A 16,691-nucleotide genomic window follows, 5' to 3' on the forward strand; every position below is an offset into this window, starting at 1 on the left:
CTTAAACTATGTGTTTTTCTTGTATAATGTTTAATGCATCCCCCATCTTACCCAACTGTTCTCTCCCTTCCTAACGCTTTGTATGCCACCCTCAAGCCTATACAGCGCTCTGATTCCCTCAAGGGTCTGGTTTGCACTCTATAAAACCTTAAAATAAATAAATAAATAAAAGATCAATATGGCAAGTATGACCACTCCATGGCTCTTAAGGAAGAGGGGCATAATTGACCTGAGCCATTTTTTATTTTTTTTGCGTTTTATATAGCACGAACTAGACCCGAGAAATTGCGTGTCAGAGTGCTTCACATGAGCACCAGTTTCGTTACAGAAGGACTTATTCATTTCTTTGCTTTCTTTTCGTTAGTCACAGGGAGATTAAGTGATTTGCCCAGAATCAGAGGATGTTTTAGCGTTCTTGCCGAGACACTTTTCCCCAGCTTTGAGGTTGACTGCTCTAGCCGTAAGGCTACATCCTGTAGTTGTATTTCCTCACTTTCTGATAGCTTGCATCCTTGTTAGTAATTGCCAAAGACAGGAAGAGAACCTGTGTGTAGAACCATCTAGGTTGCACCCACAACAGTTTTTTAAGGATTTTTTTTAGGTTAGGGTAAAGGGGCTCAAATTAAAAAATTGGATAAGAGCGGGTGCTACCTGGTAAGGAAAATGAGTGGGTCATGGCGTATCTCCTCCACAAGAGGTCATGAACACTGGCACTTACAAGGTCATTTCTGTCCTATAGGGGCTGCCCGCATAGTCACAAAGATAGATAACAGAAGCCCCAGACCAAGCAGAATTCTGCATGTCACAAACAGTGAGTGCTATACTTGAAATATGTTTTATGTCCACACTAGAAATCCTGGACTTCCAGTCAATTGTTAAGTCTCAGGGTTCAAACCCTAAACTGAAGGGCCAGTCTCAGGGCATTGCCCCTACAAAAATAAAAGTTTGTTTGAAAGAAAGGTGCCTGCACCCTTAGGTTGCAACCCTGTACTATGAGGACTCTGGAAGTGCATTAGTGATTTATGGCCAAGAGAGTTTGCACAAGGGAAAGGAATAACAGGGTCCCTTGCATCGTCTTCCCAGGAAACTTTCAGAGAGTCTTGCATTGCGCCAGTAGTGACTGGCATGATGAGCATCTTAGTTCTTGTGCCTGACTCTGAGCTGGAAGAATTGACAGTGGGATTTCTGATTGTCCAGTAGTACTTTGTGATGAAAGGGCATATAATATATCCTGATAGGCCCCGATAATACACAGGTGAAAGGTTGCCAGCCTACCACCTGGATGTGATGCTTACCCACAGAACTGTTGGAGGGTTTCATTTGAGTAGTCACCCCTAAGTGGAAGGGAAGGTGAATGTTACAGTAAACTGAAGGCTGTTAGTTTTATTAACTTGCAAATTGCCTTTTTTAGACAGAACTGACCCTAGGTTGAATAAAGAGATCTAACATAGGACGCAGGTTGGTCAACAGGGTATGTTTGCATACTGGGGTTCATCTATGAGAAGACTTTGGTTTGTCCACTCACAGGTGGGTTCTGCAAATACGAAGCAGTTTGTGGCTAGGGCAGAACTTCACAAGGGGTACTAGTTTGTACAGAGGGGCATTCAACAGACGTGTCACTGCAGAGGCCGTGATTTGTCTTCGTTCTTTCACCTAAGCAGGCAAGTCAATCACAGGATTGATTAGTCTTCCTTAGCTTTCAGCTGGAGGGGGCATGTTCATCAAATTTACATTTTCTGCATAGTCTTCCCAAATCTTAATCTTTTTCTGTATTTTATTGCTGCTGATATTTTGACTTTGTGACCTGTAACATTTGTATTCAGTGCCACGGTATGTGTGCTCTGGCTCTAAAGTGGTTTAACTAAAATGAATTTCACTTAATTGGCCTATCTGACCTTCCTGAAATTCCATACGGTACTAAAAATGCACAAATGACGTAGGAGTGAAGAATGGTACATGGCTTTAGTATAGGCCAAAAATATATGGCTGCTAACAGCCACTAAATTATGGCTGGGGTGTAGTTTACTAGGAAGCTGCTATGACATATGGCAAATGCTTTTGCCATGTAGGAAAGCCTGTTCCACATGTTGTTCAGTTCCCGCTGAAGTGTGACTTGTTGGTCCTCTAGGCATCTGGGTAATATATAAAAACATTGCACACTTTGAGGGCTGTTCACAATGGTAAATATGCATGTAAGTAAATCTACTAATGTACGTTTACTCCTACACTCGTGACTACTTTTGGATATACACTATTTGCATATGTAATGTTACTCAGTAGTATGCGCTTACATGCCCCATCCCCTTGAAAAAGGGATGGAGTCAGTAGAAACATCAGGTAAATCTATAAGATGACTACTAGTAGTAACTAAACAACCATAAATATGACACAGGGCAGACTTGGCTGAGACATCCGCATTTTGGCAGGGATCTCCCTATGGGAAATCATCCTAGTTGTTGGTCACCAAACTGCCAGCCTCATAGTTTTGGACCTCAGCCATAGCATAAATTCTCAAACAAGAACTTAGGGATCTCGATGGACAATTAATTGTCTTTTGCAGTCCAAGTCAGAAAACTAGCGGCAGGCTGTTTTAACATCTTTAGAACCATCAGGAATTTATTCGGAATTATGCCTACTACTTCTGGAAGAAGTGCTGTTGAAGCTTTAGTGAACTCACGTCTGGACTCGAGTACTGTAGTTTACTTATGTACTTCCCAATCTACTCTAAGAATATTACAGATTGTCTAAACGATGGTAGCACACCCGCCAAAGAGGGTGCCTTTAGCATCACTTTGCCTCCAAGTTACTTACCAAATTTGATTGGCTCCCAATAAAAAAAAGGGGTTCAATTTAAAGTGCTTTTTGTCACATATCATCCCTTCCACAGCACAGGCCCATTCTCTCTATGCCATCTTGCTCAGCCCTACTTGCCATCAAGATTCTTAAGATCCTCTAATGCTTTGCATGCAAGGAATCTGAAATTACATAGAAGCAGATTCAGGGGTTGGTCTTTTACCAGGCATCCAATCTTTGGAATTACATACATATAAATCTTTCGAATCTTGCTGACGAACGCAGCTCCAGGATGTCTCTCAAGAGCTTGTTGTTTGACAGATGGTACATTGAAATCTGACTCATCTTGCTGCCTTCTAGCACCGGAAAGCCCTATTTGGGTAGCAGGGAGCTATAGAAATGGCAGTATATAGAAATATTTCCCATACAAGATTTACCACATAAAGGAACGTGTTGGACTTTGAGGGGTCACATATTTTATTCCCACTCCAAACTTAGCGACTTTGTGGAAAGTATTGGATTTTGTGATGTTTAAAGTTACTATTTCCACTACAAGTTTAGCAACATTGGGGAATATGTTGGGCTCTAGAATATAAGAATTACTTTTCGCACTCCAAATGTAACTATATTTTGCAATGTGCTGGATTCTTAGGGAGAGACATCACATATACTATTCTTGCTCAAAATGTTGCCATGTTGGGCAAAGTGTTGGTATTTGAGGGGTTTAAAGTTACAATTGTCACTCCGATCATAGCCATATTGGAGAAAGAGTGCACCTTGTGATTGTCAGATTTACTTTCCAAATGTGCTCAAAACGGAGAAAATGTTGGACTTTTTGAGAGTGGGGTTTACATTTACCACTGAAAACTAAGCCACATTAGGGAAAATGTTGAATTTTGGCAGGGAGGAGGAGTCAGAAATATTATTGCAATAAAGAACTGAACAGAAGCTACAGAGTGTAGGCTAACTATTCATATTCAACATTTACAGTATGTTTAACAAAAAAAAGCAACTTATAATTGTTTATCAATAAGAATAAATAAAAAATAAAAAATGCCATAACACACAAATCAAGAATAAACAACATTTTGCAAACAATAAAGTAATAAATCTCCAAATACATATCAAACTACATAAATAAACAAAACATAATAAACATTATGTAAAGCAATATTGAAGTAACAGTGACAAACAATACAAATACGTTATTAATGACAAGTTATTTAATTGTTTTAGTATTGCTAATTAACAATAAATCACAAGTCAAGAAATGTCCCAAACGGAAGGCACAAAAGGGCATATTACCAAGCAATAGCGATAATTATCGCTATTGCTTGGTTAGCGGGAAAAAAATATCGCCGAGCACCGAGGATTTTTACCGCTGAGATACCTTGATATTATCAAGGTTTATCTCAAAAGCGGTAAAAATCCTGCGAAATGCATGAATATCGCTGAAAAATCTGCGATATTCATGCATTATCATGACAATGCTCTTAGCCATGTTATCCACCTTCCATTGGATAACATGGCTAAGAACTGCTTTTAGCAGGTGTTAGTTTTTGGAGATATTCGCGCTTAGTGTGAATATTTCCAAAAGTTGTTAATAGGAGTTAGAGATGTTAGCAACTGTTTTCAGTCGCTAACATCTTGGCACGCCCACTTTGCATGTCATTAGCAATAATTATCGCTGACATGCAAAGTGGGCCCCTAAATGCCCGCTATCGCCTACAAGCTGTCGCTAACTGGTGTTAGTGACAGCTTGGTAATAGGGCGATAAAATTATCGCAGCATTAGCGGGAAAAAGTCCCGCTAATGCGGCGATAATGCCCTTGGTAATATGCCCCAAGGTTACCCAAGCTATAGCCCGAAACGAATCACCGAAACTCGGAAGTGACTTCGTTGGACGCAGGGAGGTCGTATTTTATCCCCAAGGCCTGTCAAGAGAAATTTTATCAAAATCTGCACAGTGATAGATTCAGACATAATTTTCAGTGGAGAAAACCTATGGTTGTTTTCAAGCTAAGTCGGTATCCAGTTGCGACTTCCAAGTTGACCTATACAGGCTCCTTACCAGGCTTCTCTTCTGAGACTCAGTCTCTATAGCTTATGTTTTTATCTAAACAAGACGGTGGCTCCAACAAATCTCTTATTGTTCTGCGCATTGACTTAGCGGTTTTACCTTGTGCGACATCACTAAGATCCTGTGCCTTCATTTCATTGGCTCAAATCCTGATACGAAGGAATCATAGTCCTCCTCAGATTAGCGAAAACTGTCCTGAAGAAAGTGAACATCTACTAACTCACCGAAACACAGCATCGACTCTTCTAAAAATGTCATTATGAAATGTTGTATGTACTAATTGTCTTTAAACTTTTGATTGTAATAAATATATGTAACAACTTTTTTTACATAATTGTTTTTTCTGTTTTTTGTTGTATTGTTTTTTGCTGACGTACTTTACCTTATAATATTTTGAGTTGTCAATAGGTCTTGATTGATTAGTTTCGGGCTATAGCTTGGGTAACTTTGTGCCATCTATTTGGGACATTTCTTGAATTGTGATTTGAACTTACCCTGTCCCTATTCTAAATAGTAGGGTACCTCCCTTTTTTGTTACAAAATAATTAACAATAAAAACATAATTTAGGTTCTTGATTTCCATTTTTCTTTATATTACGTACAAAAAAAAATGATTAGCGCACTCCTCAAAATCCCCGGTAAACAACTTTTTAAAACTGATGCTGAATAAACCAAAACATGTTATTATTAATAAATATTGCCATAATATTATTGTACATGTTATAATAAAGAATTTTTGGTATACAAATAATTAAATCAATTTCAGGATCAAATTTAAATAAATTATCAATTAACCTCTCATTTAAAAAAAACGAAAATGTTTATTTCAACAATAATCTCTTTCCACCGAATCCCCCCAAAACCTAAAATAATAAAAAAATTATTGAAATTGTAAATGAACAAGTAATGCAAAATACTATTTGGTCAAAAAATGCATCTTAAAACAAATACTACCAATTAAACGTATAAATGTTGAACAATTACTCGACTTACAAACCCAGTAAAATGCTACCAAATTATATCATAAAACTGGACCTAAAATTGATAACACAAGAATATTGAAAGATAAAACAATAAACAAATGAAACCAACAAAGAATATACATTATACAAAGAAATTATATACAAGAACATTTCAAAGGTTTATATTACTAACAAAATAATAAATATAATGTAAAAAAGAGATTCTTCCCTGCAAAATAATATCACATTGTATTCTTGACAACACAAAATATCTGCAATAATATTAATGACCAATTATATTTTTTGGAACAAATTAAGGTTGAACACCATAGTTCCAGGTAGACCGCTTTCTATTAAACAGACCTATGTTTGATTAAATATATATTTTCCATCTTCACATGGGAAATTCTAGAAAAGTAATGGGAAGTTATTTTTCTCTTCATTTTCAAAATCTGACTTAATAGTGAATTAAAGATTTTGTTATCTTTAGTGGAAGCGTGACATCTATTAAAATGGAATTTGGGTGCCTAAGCCAGAGTTGGTTTAAAACCAGTTTACCACTCCTCAGACCTAAAGAGGCAAATACACATTACTGGCTATAGTTGAGAACTATGCCTGCTAAAGAACAAAAGCGTGGCCTCTGATATCAGGATAGTAGACGTTCTAGCCACACCTGACCTAAGATGGGAAAGAAAACCAAGTTTGTCTTGTATAACGCTTTTTGCCATTATGAAAAGTCAATGGACCTTGTGGTAAAGATATGTTGCCTTGTTGAGTCCTAATTTTCTACAGGTTCCAGCATTGCCATCTGAAGGATCTTGAGACACAAAAAAGTGACTACGTCTAAAGGTAAAATCTTGGAATGTGGTGAGGTGATAAAGCTATTGGATCAGTAAAACAACTTTGTGGCCACACAACTCAGCTTTGTCCTGTCTCAATTAATCACTCAATCAATCATGGTCTTGTAGAACGTACTGCTCACCGATGGGGTCATTCGAAGAGCCAGGTCTTGAGGTCCTTTTTGACTTGGTGCAGTGTCGGGCTGCAAACGAGGTGGAGGGGGGGTTTGTTCCAGGTCTTGGCTGTGAGTTAGGAGAAGGGTCTTCCACCTCTTTTGGTCCTGTAAAAACGTGGGACGGTGACTAGGGCTAGGTCAGCAGAGCGCAGGTTTCTCTGTGGGGTGTGAAAGGAGACTTGCTTGTTGAGGTATTGGGTTCTGGTGTTGTGGAGGGCTTTGTAGGCGTGTGTGAGCAGCTTGAAGTTTATTCTTATTTTGACAGGGAGCCAGTGGAGGTCACACAGGTGTGGTTGTGCTGTGAAATTTTGTGGATCAGTCTGGCTGTGGCATTTTGGACAGTCTGGATTGTACAGAGGAGTTTTTTGTTGGTTCCGTTGTAAAGGGTGTTGCCGTAGTCCAGTCTGCTGGTGATGAGTGTGTGAGTCATGGTTTTCCTGGAGTGGAGTGGGATCCACTTGACTGTCTTTTGAAGTGTGCATAGGGTATTGAAGCATGTGAAGGATATGGCATTGATCCGGCGATTCGTGGTGAATGGTGATTCATGGTGAAGCTGAGTATGATGCCAAGATTGAGTGCATGGTCCATTGGGTTGGATGTGGTGCTGAGGGTGAGGGGCCACCAGGTGTCATCCCACCCAGAGCGGGTGGAGCTGAGGTTGAGGACTTATGTTTTCTCTGAGCTGAGAATAAGCCAGCTGTTTCTCATCTAGGCCACAACGGCTTTCATCACTTCTTGGAAGTTGTGCCTGGCGATGTTAGGTTCTTTGGTGAGGGAGAGTATGAATTGGTTGTCATGGGCATAGAAACTATTTTGAGCCTGTGGATTCTGATGATGGTTGCGAGGGAAGCCATGTAGATGTTGAAGAGTGTGAGGCTGAGAGAGGATCCTTGGGATACCCTGCATCTGATCGCTGTCAGTTCTTAGAGGAAGTCTTGTTCTCTGTGTTCTGCCCAAGAGGAAAGAATGTATCCAGTCTAAGGCTTTTCATTGGATGCCGGTGTTGTGGAGCCTGGTGGCTAGAGTGCGGTGGAGGATGGTGTCAAAGGCTGCTGATAGCTCCAGAGGATCAGGGCTGCCATAGGGGCTTGTTTGAGAAGGGCGCAGATGTCATCCGTGGTGGTGAGGAGGGCAGAATCAGTGCTGAGGTTGCTGCAGAATTTGGATTGACAGCTATCTAGAAACTTGTTGGTTTCTATAAAGTGTGCTAGCTGGTTGTTGGTGGGTTTTTTGATTACTTTGGCAGCAAAAGGAAGCAGTGATATGGGTCTGAAGGTCTTGAAGTCCGTCAGGTCTGCTTAGGGCTTCTTTAGGAGTGATTTGACTTCGGCACACTTCCACTTGTTGGGGAATGTGGCTGTATTGAAGGAGCAGTTATTAGTTTGGTGTAGTTTGTTTACGATGGCAGTGGCGGCCCTCTGGAAAATGTGCAGTGGGCAGGGGTCAGAAGGTGCTTCGAAGTGGATGTTCTTCATTTTCTCTAAGGTGTCTTCTGTGGAGAGTGGCGTCATGTGAGAAGGGTATGTAGGGTGGAATCGTAGGGGGTTGGGGCAGAGCAGTAGTCCTGGTCATAGAAGCTGTCATAGAGCATCTTGATCTTGAGGTGAAAGACGGAGTTGAGTTTGTTGCAGAGGTCTTGGTAGGGAGGAATGTTGATTGTTCCTTTGTTGGGTTTGGAAAATTCCTGTATGATGAGAAGATTGATGTAGAAGAATTCCTTGGAGTTGTGGGTCTTGCTTGAAGTTTTTCTTTGTTGATTTGCTGAGTTGGTGGTGTCCTGTGATGGCTGTTTTGTAGGCAGAGCTTGCTTCTTGGGTTTCGCTGTTTCTCCACGATTTCTCCAGTCATTGGAAGGAGCGCTTGGAAACTTTGAGATCTGTGATGAACCCTTTGACTTTCTTGTTGAGTCATATCATTGTTTTCTGTACGGGGGCTTGAGTGTTGGTGATCCATTGGTGGAGTTTGTTTGATACTGTGTTGGCATCTGTAGTAATTGGGGTTGGCGTGCAGGTGAGGACCGAGGTGAAGCGTTCTTCAGAAAATTTGTTCTAGCTTCTGCATGGGAGGCGGCACGTGTGCTTGTGTGCACTGGGTTTCGTAAAGGAGAAATGGATGCAGTGGTGGTCGTTCCAGAGCAGTTCTGTGGTTTGGCTGAAGCGAATGTTGTTTGTTCTGATGAAGATGGGGTCGAGGGTATGTCCTGCTGTGGGTGGGGTAGAGGCAAGTCATTTCAATTCTATGTTGGTGAGGCTCTCCAGGATGGCGGCGGTGCTAGGGTTGCTTTGGCTTTCCAGGTGGAAGTTCAGGTCTCCGGGTAGTATGTAGTCTGTAGCAGCGAGGGTTTTGACATCCGGTGTGATGTGGTCAGTGATTACATTGGAGAACAGGCCGTGGGGTCCAGGAGGTCTGTGGGCAAGTGTTACACAAGCATCGTTCTTGCATTGGGCTTCATATGGAAGTGGATGTGTTCTGTTGGTGGTGAGGTATTGTATGAGTTGGTGGTTGTCAGTCAGAGGAGACTTTTGTGTACAATGACGAGGCCTCCTCCTGGGCAGTTGGGGTGGTCTTTTCCCAGGATCTTGTATCCACCCAGGATGGCGGTTGCAATGTTGGCTGCGGAGCTGGTGTTGGTTCAAGTCTCTATGAAGGTGGCGTTGGGCATGTGAGTATTGAGGAGGTCCCAGATTTTTACAGCATGTCTGTGCAGAAGTGCTTAATTTGTGCCAGTGCTTTCTCGTGCTTAGCAGCGTCACTTACTTATAAGGGCCGGGTCTACACATAGTGGCGTCTGCACTTCACATATGGCATTCATGATAAGTCTCGGAAGGACCGCTTTATTGTGCAGAGTGTTGGCATTGCATCCTGACTAAGTCCTGGTGAAGTGTTGCGGTGTGAGAGCTGCCTGAAGCCAATATTCATATCATATGATAGCGGTCCCAGCCCTTGGTTCAGTGTTGCCAGTGGTGGGTGGGAGTAGGGACACTGATTGGGCTGGAATCTGGATGTATTTGGTTCTGCAGGGCTGTGTGCAACAGGCAGCGTGCGCATATTTTTATACAAATTGCCACGTGATGCCCTGGAACACCCACGCAGCCGCATCCCACCCACGAGTCAGTCAGCCCAATGGCGTTGAGGAGCAGAGTCACTAGCACCAGACCTGCGCAGCTATGCATATCCAGTTAATAATGTAGCGCCCCGATTCACCACCATGAGTAAACCGTAAGCATTCCATTGTCATACCAAAGCTGTTTTTTGTTTTTTTGAGCCTGGTGTCTTAAAGGTGACGCCAGTCACCATCTTGATAGCTCCAGCTCCACAAGATTACATGATGCACTACTGTAGTGCTGGCCCTGGCTCAGTAGCGGCCCGCAGCCGTCAGCCGTACACATTATAATAGCCAAATATGCAGATTCTACACACTGCATCTTATTCTACGCAAAAGTGCCAAATAGGCTAGACCTTGGTTTGATTGAGAGGTGAGGGAGTCCATGGGTAAGTCATGTTGTCGGGTCCCAAACAGGCACAGTAGAAGTGTGATTTTATTTTGCAAAGGCTACCGTAGTCTGTGTGAATTTAATTTAGGGCCAGGGAGCGGTTAAGTTAAGGAAGCCTTGCCCTGGGCTGGAATCTGGATGATTTAGTTCTGCGGGCTGTGTTCAGCGGGCAGGTGCGCAGATACTTTTTAGATTGCCAAGTCTTGCAATGATTTTAATTGTCTACATAGCCATTGACTAGCATTACAGTAACATATAATCAATTCGCAGCGGGGTGGTGAAGAGAACGTTCTCTTTACAAGACGAGCACGAAGCAGTTTTATGACCGAACTTTGTAGGGCATTTGCAGCTATGTGACAACACATCTAGTCCTATTTGTAAGATCTATTTTCAAACTTGGCTCCACTCCTAAAGCCGGGGAAAGGTTGTATAACATGTGAGGATAACGTAGAGAATTAGAAGTGTGCAGTCAGGACATGTCAGCACCCGCAGGGGCACAAATCTGAGGCCTGGCTAGTGTCACAGCCTTTTGCGATCCTGCAGTTGAACAAGGTAATATTTTGATGTTAAAGTAATACCTGTTATTACTTATGTAATTGGAAGCCAAAGGGTAAATACTATTAACATGTCATAAAGAACTGGTATGTCCAGCTCTGCATCAGGAGCTCCCTCTAGGAATACACCGCACGGAAATACCCTTAATGCAAATACAGTTGGTAAGTGGTCTCTCTTTGTCTTTCTCTCTCCCACACTTTTTTACTATCTTTTTCTGTCCCCCTCTCATTCCCTGCCCCATTCTCTCTTTATTACTTCTTGTTTCCCCCCTCTCTTTAATATCCTTCTGTCTCTTACATAGCCCCTCTTGATGCTTCCTTTTATTTTTCGTTTTCCACCGAACCCTGTCCATCTCTCTTTTAATACGTGCCTGTCATTCTCAGAACACCACAGCGTGACAGTATTTTCAGTAATCAAGCACTGACTCATATTTATTTTTTATATGAAAGGCGATGTTTAAAGAAGTGGTATGGCCCTCCAACGATCCTGGTAGTTTTCTCTGCAAGTTATTATATTGAAAGCATGGCAATGTGTTTTTGTTCAAACTGGCATGCATTATGTCACTTTAAAAAAAAATGCAATCTGAAATTTGTATACATCATCCCAGAGGAAGGATATCCATAAAAAATTGCAATAGCTTTCTCTTCCACATAGATAGATAGATAGATTGTTGTTTCTCAACCTACAGCTTTGACTTTATTCTCTTGTTCATATTAGAATGTGGAAACCCTTATGTACGCCAGCTCTCGGTTTTCTTACAATATCAAAATCCTTGCAAATTGCTTTAAAAAAAAGGTACTTTTGGGTTGTCGTAGGGAGTGCAAAAACGGGTGCTAACAGTATATTTTGTATTACCGTTTCATAATAGCCTAAAAGCTGAGCACAGCCTGGGCTTACTCTGGTTTTACACTTGCCTTTACCATCAACTACTCCTTATTTAAAAGACTGCACTAGATAAAAATGGTTGCCCATAGCTTTAGTAATTGCACTCCTGCTTTTAAAGGTAGTGTTATACTTGCACATCAGGCTTTTCCAAAATGCCAGACTCAGTGCGCCTGACAATCCTGTCCAAATTTTTTTAAACGTAGAACACCCGTTAGAGTCAACGTTCAAACTCACAGATCTGAAGATATTTAATTGTATGCAGACAAGTACGGCCGCATGCATTCTGCTTTATGGTATAATCCAAGTGAGCTTCAGAAACAGTTTTGAAAAACTCAGACATCACTATTTCATTTTTCATTACTTTAAGTTAAATTACGTTTATTGTTGCTTTTGCTTATGAGGAGGATCCCTTGCTAAAATTCAGATCAGATCAGATCGGGTATTACATTTAACTTTTAGCAGTGCCAGTGGAGGATGTGGGTGAAGCCAATAGAGTAAGTGGGTGGACCCAGTTGAGGAAGTGGGTGTAGCCAGGCAAATGTAGGTTTGTCCTCCGACAAACATTTGAGCACCTGGACTTAATATTTTACAAATTAAGCACTGCTGTACAGGAAGCGTACGTTGAGGAGGATGCATCTCAGTGTTTTTTGTGCAGAGGTGTCTGTTGGGCTAGGGGTTGCCGATGGGTTCCTGAGGTGAGTGAAGGTAGGGCAGCAGTGTTGGCAGGAGATTGGACCTTGGGTGCTGCTCTGCACCGAGAGCTGGCAGTTGTTGTTGCTTCCAGAGTTGAGTGTGAGGAGATTGCTGGGGTCATAGCAGCGGGGGTTGAAGGACTCTGGCACTGGTTGTGGTCCGGTTCCAAACAGGCGCTGGTGGGCTTGTCTTTGGTGTGACAGTAGCGCGGTCGTGAAAGTAGCCGCAATCAAGTATAGGACAGGGGAGGGCAATCAGATGGGTGGCAGTAGCGACATGCTGGGGGGAAGGAGCCACAGGGGCAGCAGTCATTGGAAAAGCAGGAAGAGGGAGTGGGGAGGGAAAGAGAGGCTGAATGAAATGCAAGGAGAGTGAGATGAAAAATATAGGTAAAGAGAGCCCAATAAAAAAGGGCAACAAGAATGCAATAAAAACAAAGGCAGACAAAAGACAAAGAGAACTAAATGAGAAAAAGGACAGAGGGACCAAAGACCCGGATTAGAGCCGAATAGCGGTGGAAGAGCAGGGTGCTCTTCCACTAGACCACCAAGGATGAGGCACAGGCAGGAGCCTATGGGTGGAGGAGGGCCTCTTACCTAAGGCACTCAAGCTGGTGCCAAGGGCAGAGCCTTAATGGTGGAGCTGCGTGGCGGGAGAGCAGTGACTCTGTCCAGAAGGTCAGAGGTCTTGTCTGAGAATATGATGCAAAACAACTACAATCAATGGCTGGTCAACAATGTATATGACATGGGCGTATTATTATAATGTTGACTTTTATCACATTGACAAAATTGTGTCCCATCAAAACATTTTATTGCCTGCAGTTGTTCAAGACTGAGACTTAGATAGAAAGTAGCTCAGACCAGGGTCCAGATGATGCTCTGCAAACTGCAGCTGTTAGTGTTAACCAAGAAGAATTAAAACATACCTTGTCATGTTAGTAAAAATCTATTGCTGCTACTGCCTTTAAGCCATTTTCCTTTTTCTGTCAGGGTGCATGTTGTGGTGTATCTGCTGCTCTTCTGTACAGGAAGACATTGGGAGACTCACCCCTGGTTCAACCACTGTTCCACCTCCACTACAAAAACAAAGGTTGTTTCTCATTACTGAAACCAGTGAAAGTGAAATATCATTGAAATACAAATGGAATTGTCTCAGCAAACTCAATCTTTACATGCAACTCAACCTGAACAAGAGTCTGTTGTACCTGCTCTTTCTGCGGTAATAACAGAGTAGGAAGTTGAGCTTGCCGAACAGCAGAATTTTGTGATTTACTCTTACATTGAATAGATCATCTTTAGCCTTTACCTTTCCCGATCTTCTCTAAACTCCTCTTTAGATGAAGGTGACCGCAGAGTTCCGCCAAAGGTGCTAAGGTGCAAGAAGGGTTTCAGAAAGTCTAGATGATAGTAAGGAAGCTGAATCACAGTTTTGTCCTGTGAAAACTGGCACTGAGGAGGTGTAGATCACTTTGATTGACCCAAAATCCTAAAAAACAGCATCGACATAACCTACCACAGTTGCAACCAACCCAAATAAAAAGGAAACCCAGCTTAGTTCGATTACAACTTCTTTGTATTGCTCTAAAAGAAACCTATTCTCCCAATGTCTCCTTCTGTTGTCTTTGATAATTTAACGATTCAGAAAAGGGGGTGGTGATGAACAGAGTGTCTGAATTGAGCAGACCACTCTTACCCAGTCCAAAGATCAGGGCTTGATCCATCACCGTTATTTATCTCACTGCCCCATCCCAGCTCAGAACCTGGCTATATGCAAATCAGTCTGTCCCTGGCCCAGTGCATCATGGGAACAGGGCAGACTAAACTACCAAGCCAATTCTTCACCAGAAAGGAGACAAGCTACCGGGGACCGGTTTCTGGCATTTCAGCCGTCTTCGGCCCGGCTTGCTTGAATCCTGATGGAGCAGTGAGAAAGGGACTCATGTCTGAGTATACCCTGCCACACCTATAGTGGCCAAAAACGATTCAGAAAAGGGGGTGGTGATGAACAGAGTGTCTGAATTGAGCAGACCACTCTTACCCAGTCCAAAGATCAGGGCTTGATCCATCACCGTTATTTATCTCACTGCCCCATCCCAGCTCAGAACCTGGCTATATGCAAATCAGTCTGTCCCTGGCCCAGTGCATCATGGGAACAGGGCAGACTAAACTACCAAGCCAATTCTTCACCAGAAAGGAGACAAGCTACCGGGGACCGGTTTCTGGCATTTCAGCCGTCTTCGGCCCGGCTTGCTTGAATCCTGATGGAGCAGTGAGAAAGGGACTCATGTCTGAGTATACCCTGCCACACCTATAGTGGCCAAAAACGATTCAGAAAAGGGGGTGGTGATGAACAGAGTGTCTGAATTGAGCAGACCACTCTTACCCAGTCCAAAGATCAGGGCTTGATCCATCACCGTTATTTATCTCACTGCCCCATCCCAGCTCAGAACCTGGCTATATGCAAATCAGTCTGTCCCTGGCCCAGTGCATCATGGGAACAGGGCAGACTAAACTACCAAGCCAATTCTTCACCAGAAAGGAGACAAGCTACCGGGGACCGGTTTCTGGCATTTCAGCCGTCTTCGGCCCGGCTTGCTTGAATCCTGATGGAGCAGTGAGAAAGGGACTCATGTCTGAGTATACCCTGCCACACCTATAGGGGCCAAAAACGATTCAGAAAAGGGGGTGGTGATGAACAGAGTGTCTGAATTGAGCAGACCACTCTTACCCAGTCCAAAGATCAGGGCTTGATCCATCACCGTTATTTATCTCACTGCCCCATCCCAGCTCAGAACCTGGCTATATGCAAATCAGTCTGTCCCTGGCCCAGTGCATCATGGGAACAGGGCAGACTAAACTACCAAGCCAATTCTTCACCAGAAAGGAGACAAGCTACTGGGGACCGGTTTCTGGCATTTCAGCCGTCTTCGGCCCGGCTTGCTTGAATCCTGATGGAGCAGTGAGAAAGGGACTCATGTCTGAGTATACCCTGCCACACCTATAGTGGCCAAAAACGATTCAGAAAAGGGGGTGGTGATGAACAGAGTGTCTGAATTGAGCAGACCACTCTTACCCAGTCCAAAGATCAGGGCTTGATCCATCACCGTTATTTATCTCACTGCCCCATCCCAGCTCAGAACCTGGCTATATGCAAATCAGTCTGTCCCTGGCCCAGTGCATCATGGGAACAGGGCAGACTAAACTACCAAGCCAATTCTTCACCAGAAAGGAGACAAGCTACCGGGGACCGGTTTCTGGCATTTCAGCCGTCTTCGGCCCGGCTTGCTTGAATCCTGATGGAGCAGTGAGAAAGGGACTCATGTCTGAGTATACCCTGCCACACCTATAGTGGCCAAAAACGATTCAGAAAAGGGGGTGGTGATGAACAGAGTGTCTGAATTGAGCAGACCACTCTTACCCAGTCCAAAGATCAGGGCTTGATCCATCACCGTTATTTATCTCACTGCCCCATCCCAGCTCAGAACCTGGCTATATGCAAATCAGTCTGTCCCTGGCCCAGTGCATCATGGGAACAGGGCAGACTAAACTACCAAGCCAATTCTTCACCAGAAAGGAGACAAGCTACCGGGGACCGGTTTCTGGCATTTCAGCCGTCTTCGGCCCGGCTTGCTTGAATCCTGATGGAGCAGTGAGAAAGGGACTCATGTCTGAGTATACCCTGCCACACCTATAGTGGCCAAAAACGATTCAGAAAAGGGGGTGGTGATGAACAGAGTGTCTGAATTGAGCAGACCACTCTTACCCAGTCCAAAGATCAGGGCTTCCCAGTGTAAGAATTGGCTTCTGTAGTTTGGTTTGTCCTGTTCCCATCATGCACTGGGACAGGAACAGACTAATTTGCATACAGTCAGGTTCTGAAACTGGGATGGTGCAGTGAGCTAAAAAACGGTGTTGGATCTAGCCCTGATCTTTTGACTGGGTGAGAGCTTTCTGTTTAATTCAGAGACTCTGTCCCTCACCACCCCTTTTTGTAAATATTTGATAATTTAACAGCACCTACAGGCAAATTTGTTTCACTAGGGGCAGAATGAACTTTTGTTTCTCAAATTCTCAAAACTCTGCAATTCCATTAATTAGGACTGGGTTAAACTTTTCAAAGTTTTTATAATTAATTATCTTATGGCTACTGTTTTGTTTTAAATATAGTGGTGTCTAGTCAAAAACTACATTTAGTAGTACGTATTGTACCAT

The sequence above is a fragment of the Lissotriton vulgaris genome, chromosome 2_1, assembly GCF_964263255.1.
Source record: "Lissotriton vulgaris chromosome 2_1, aLisVul1.2, whole genome shotgun sequence".
Classification (NCBI taxonomy): Eukaryota; Metazoa; Chordata; class Amphibia; order Caudata; family Salamandridae; genus Lissotriton; species Lissotriton vulgaris.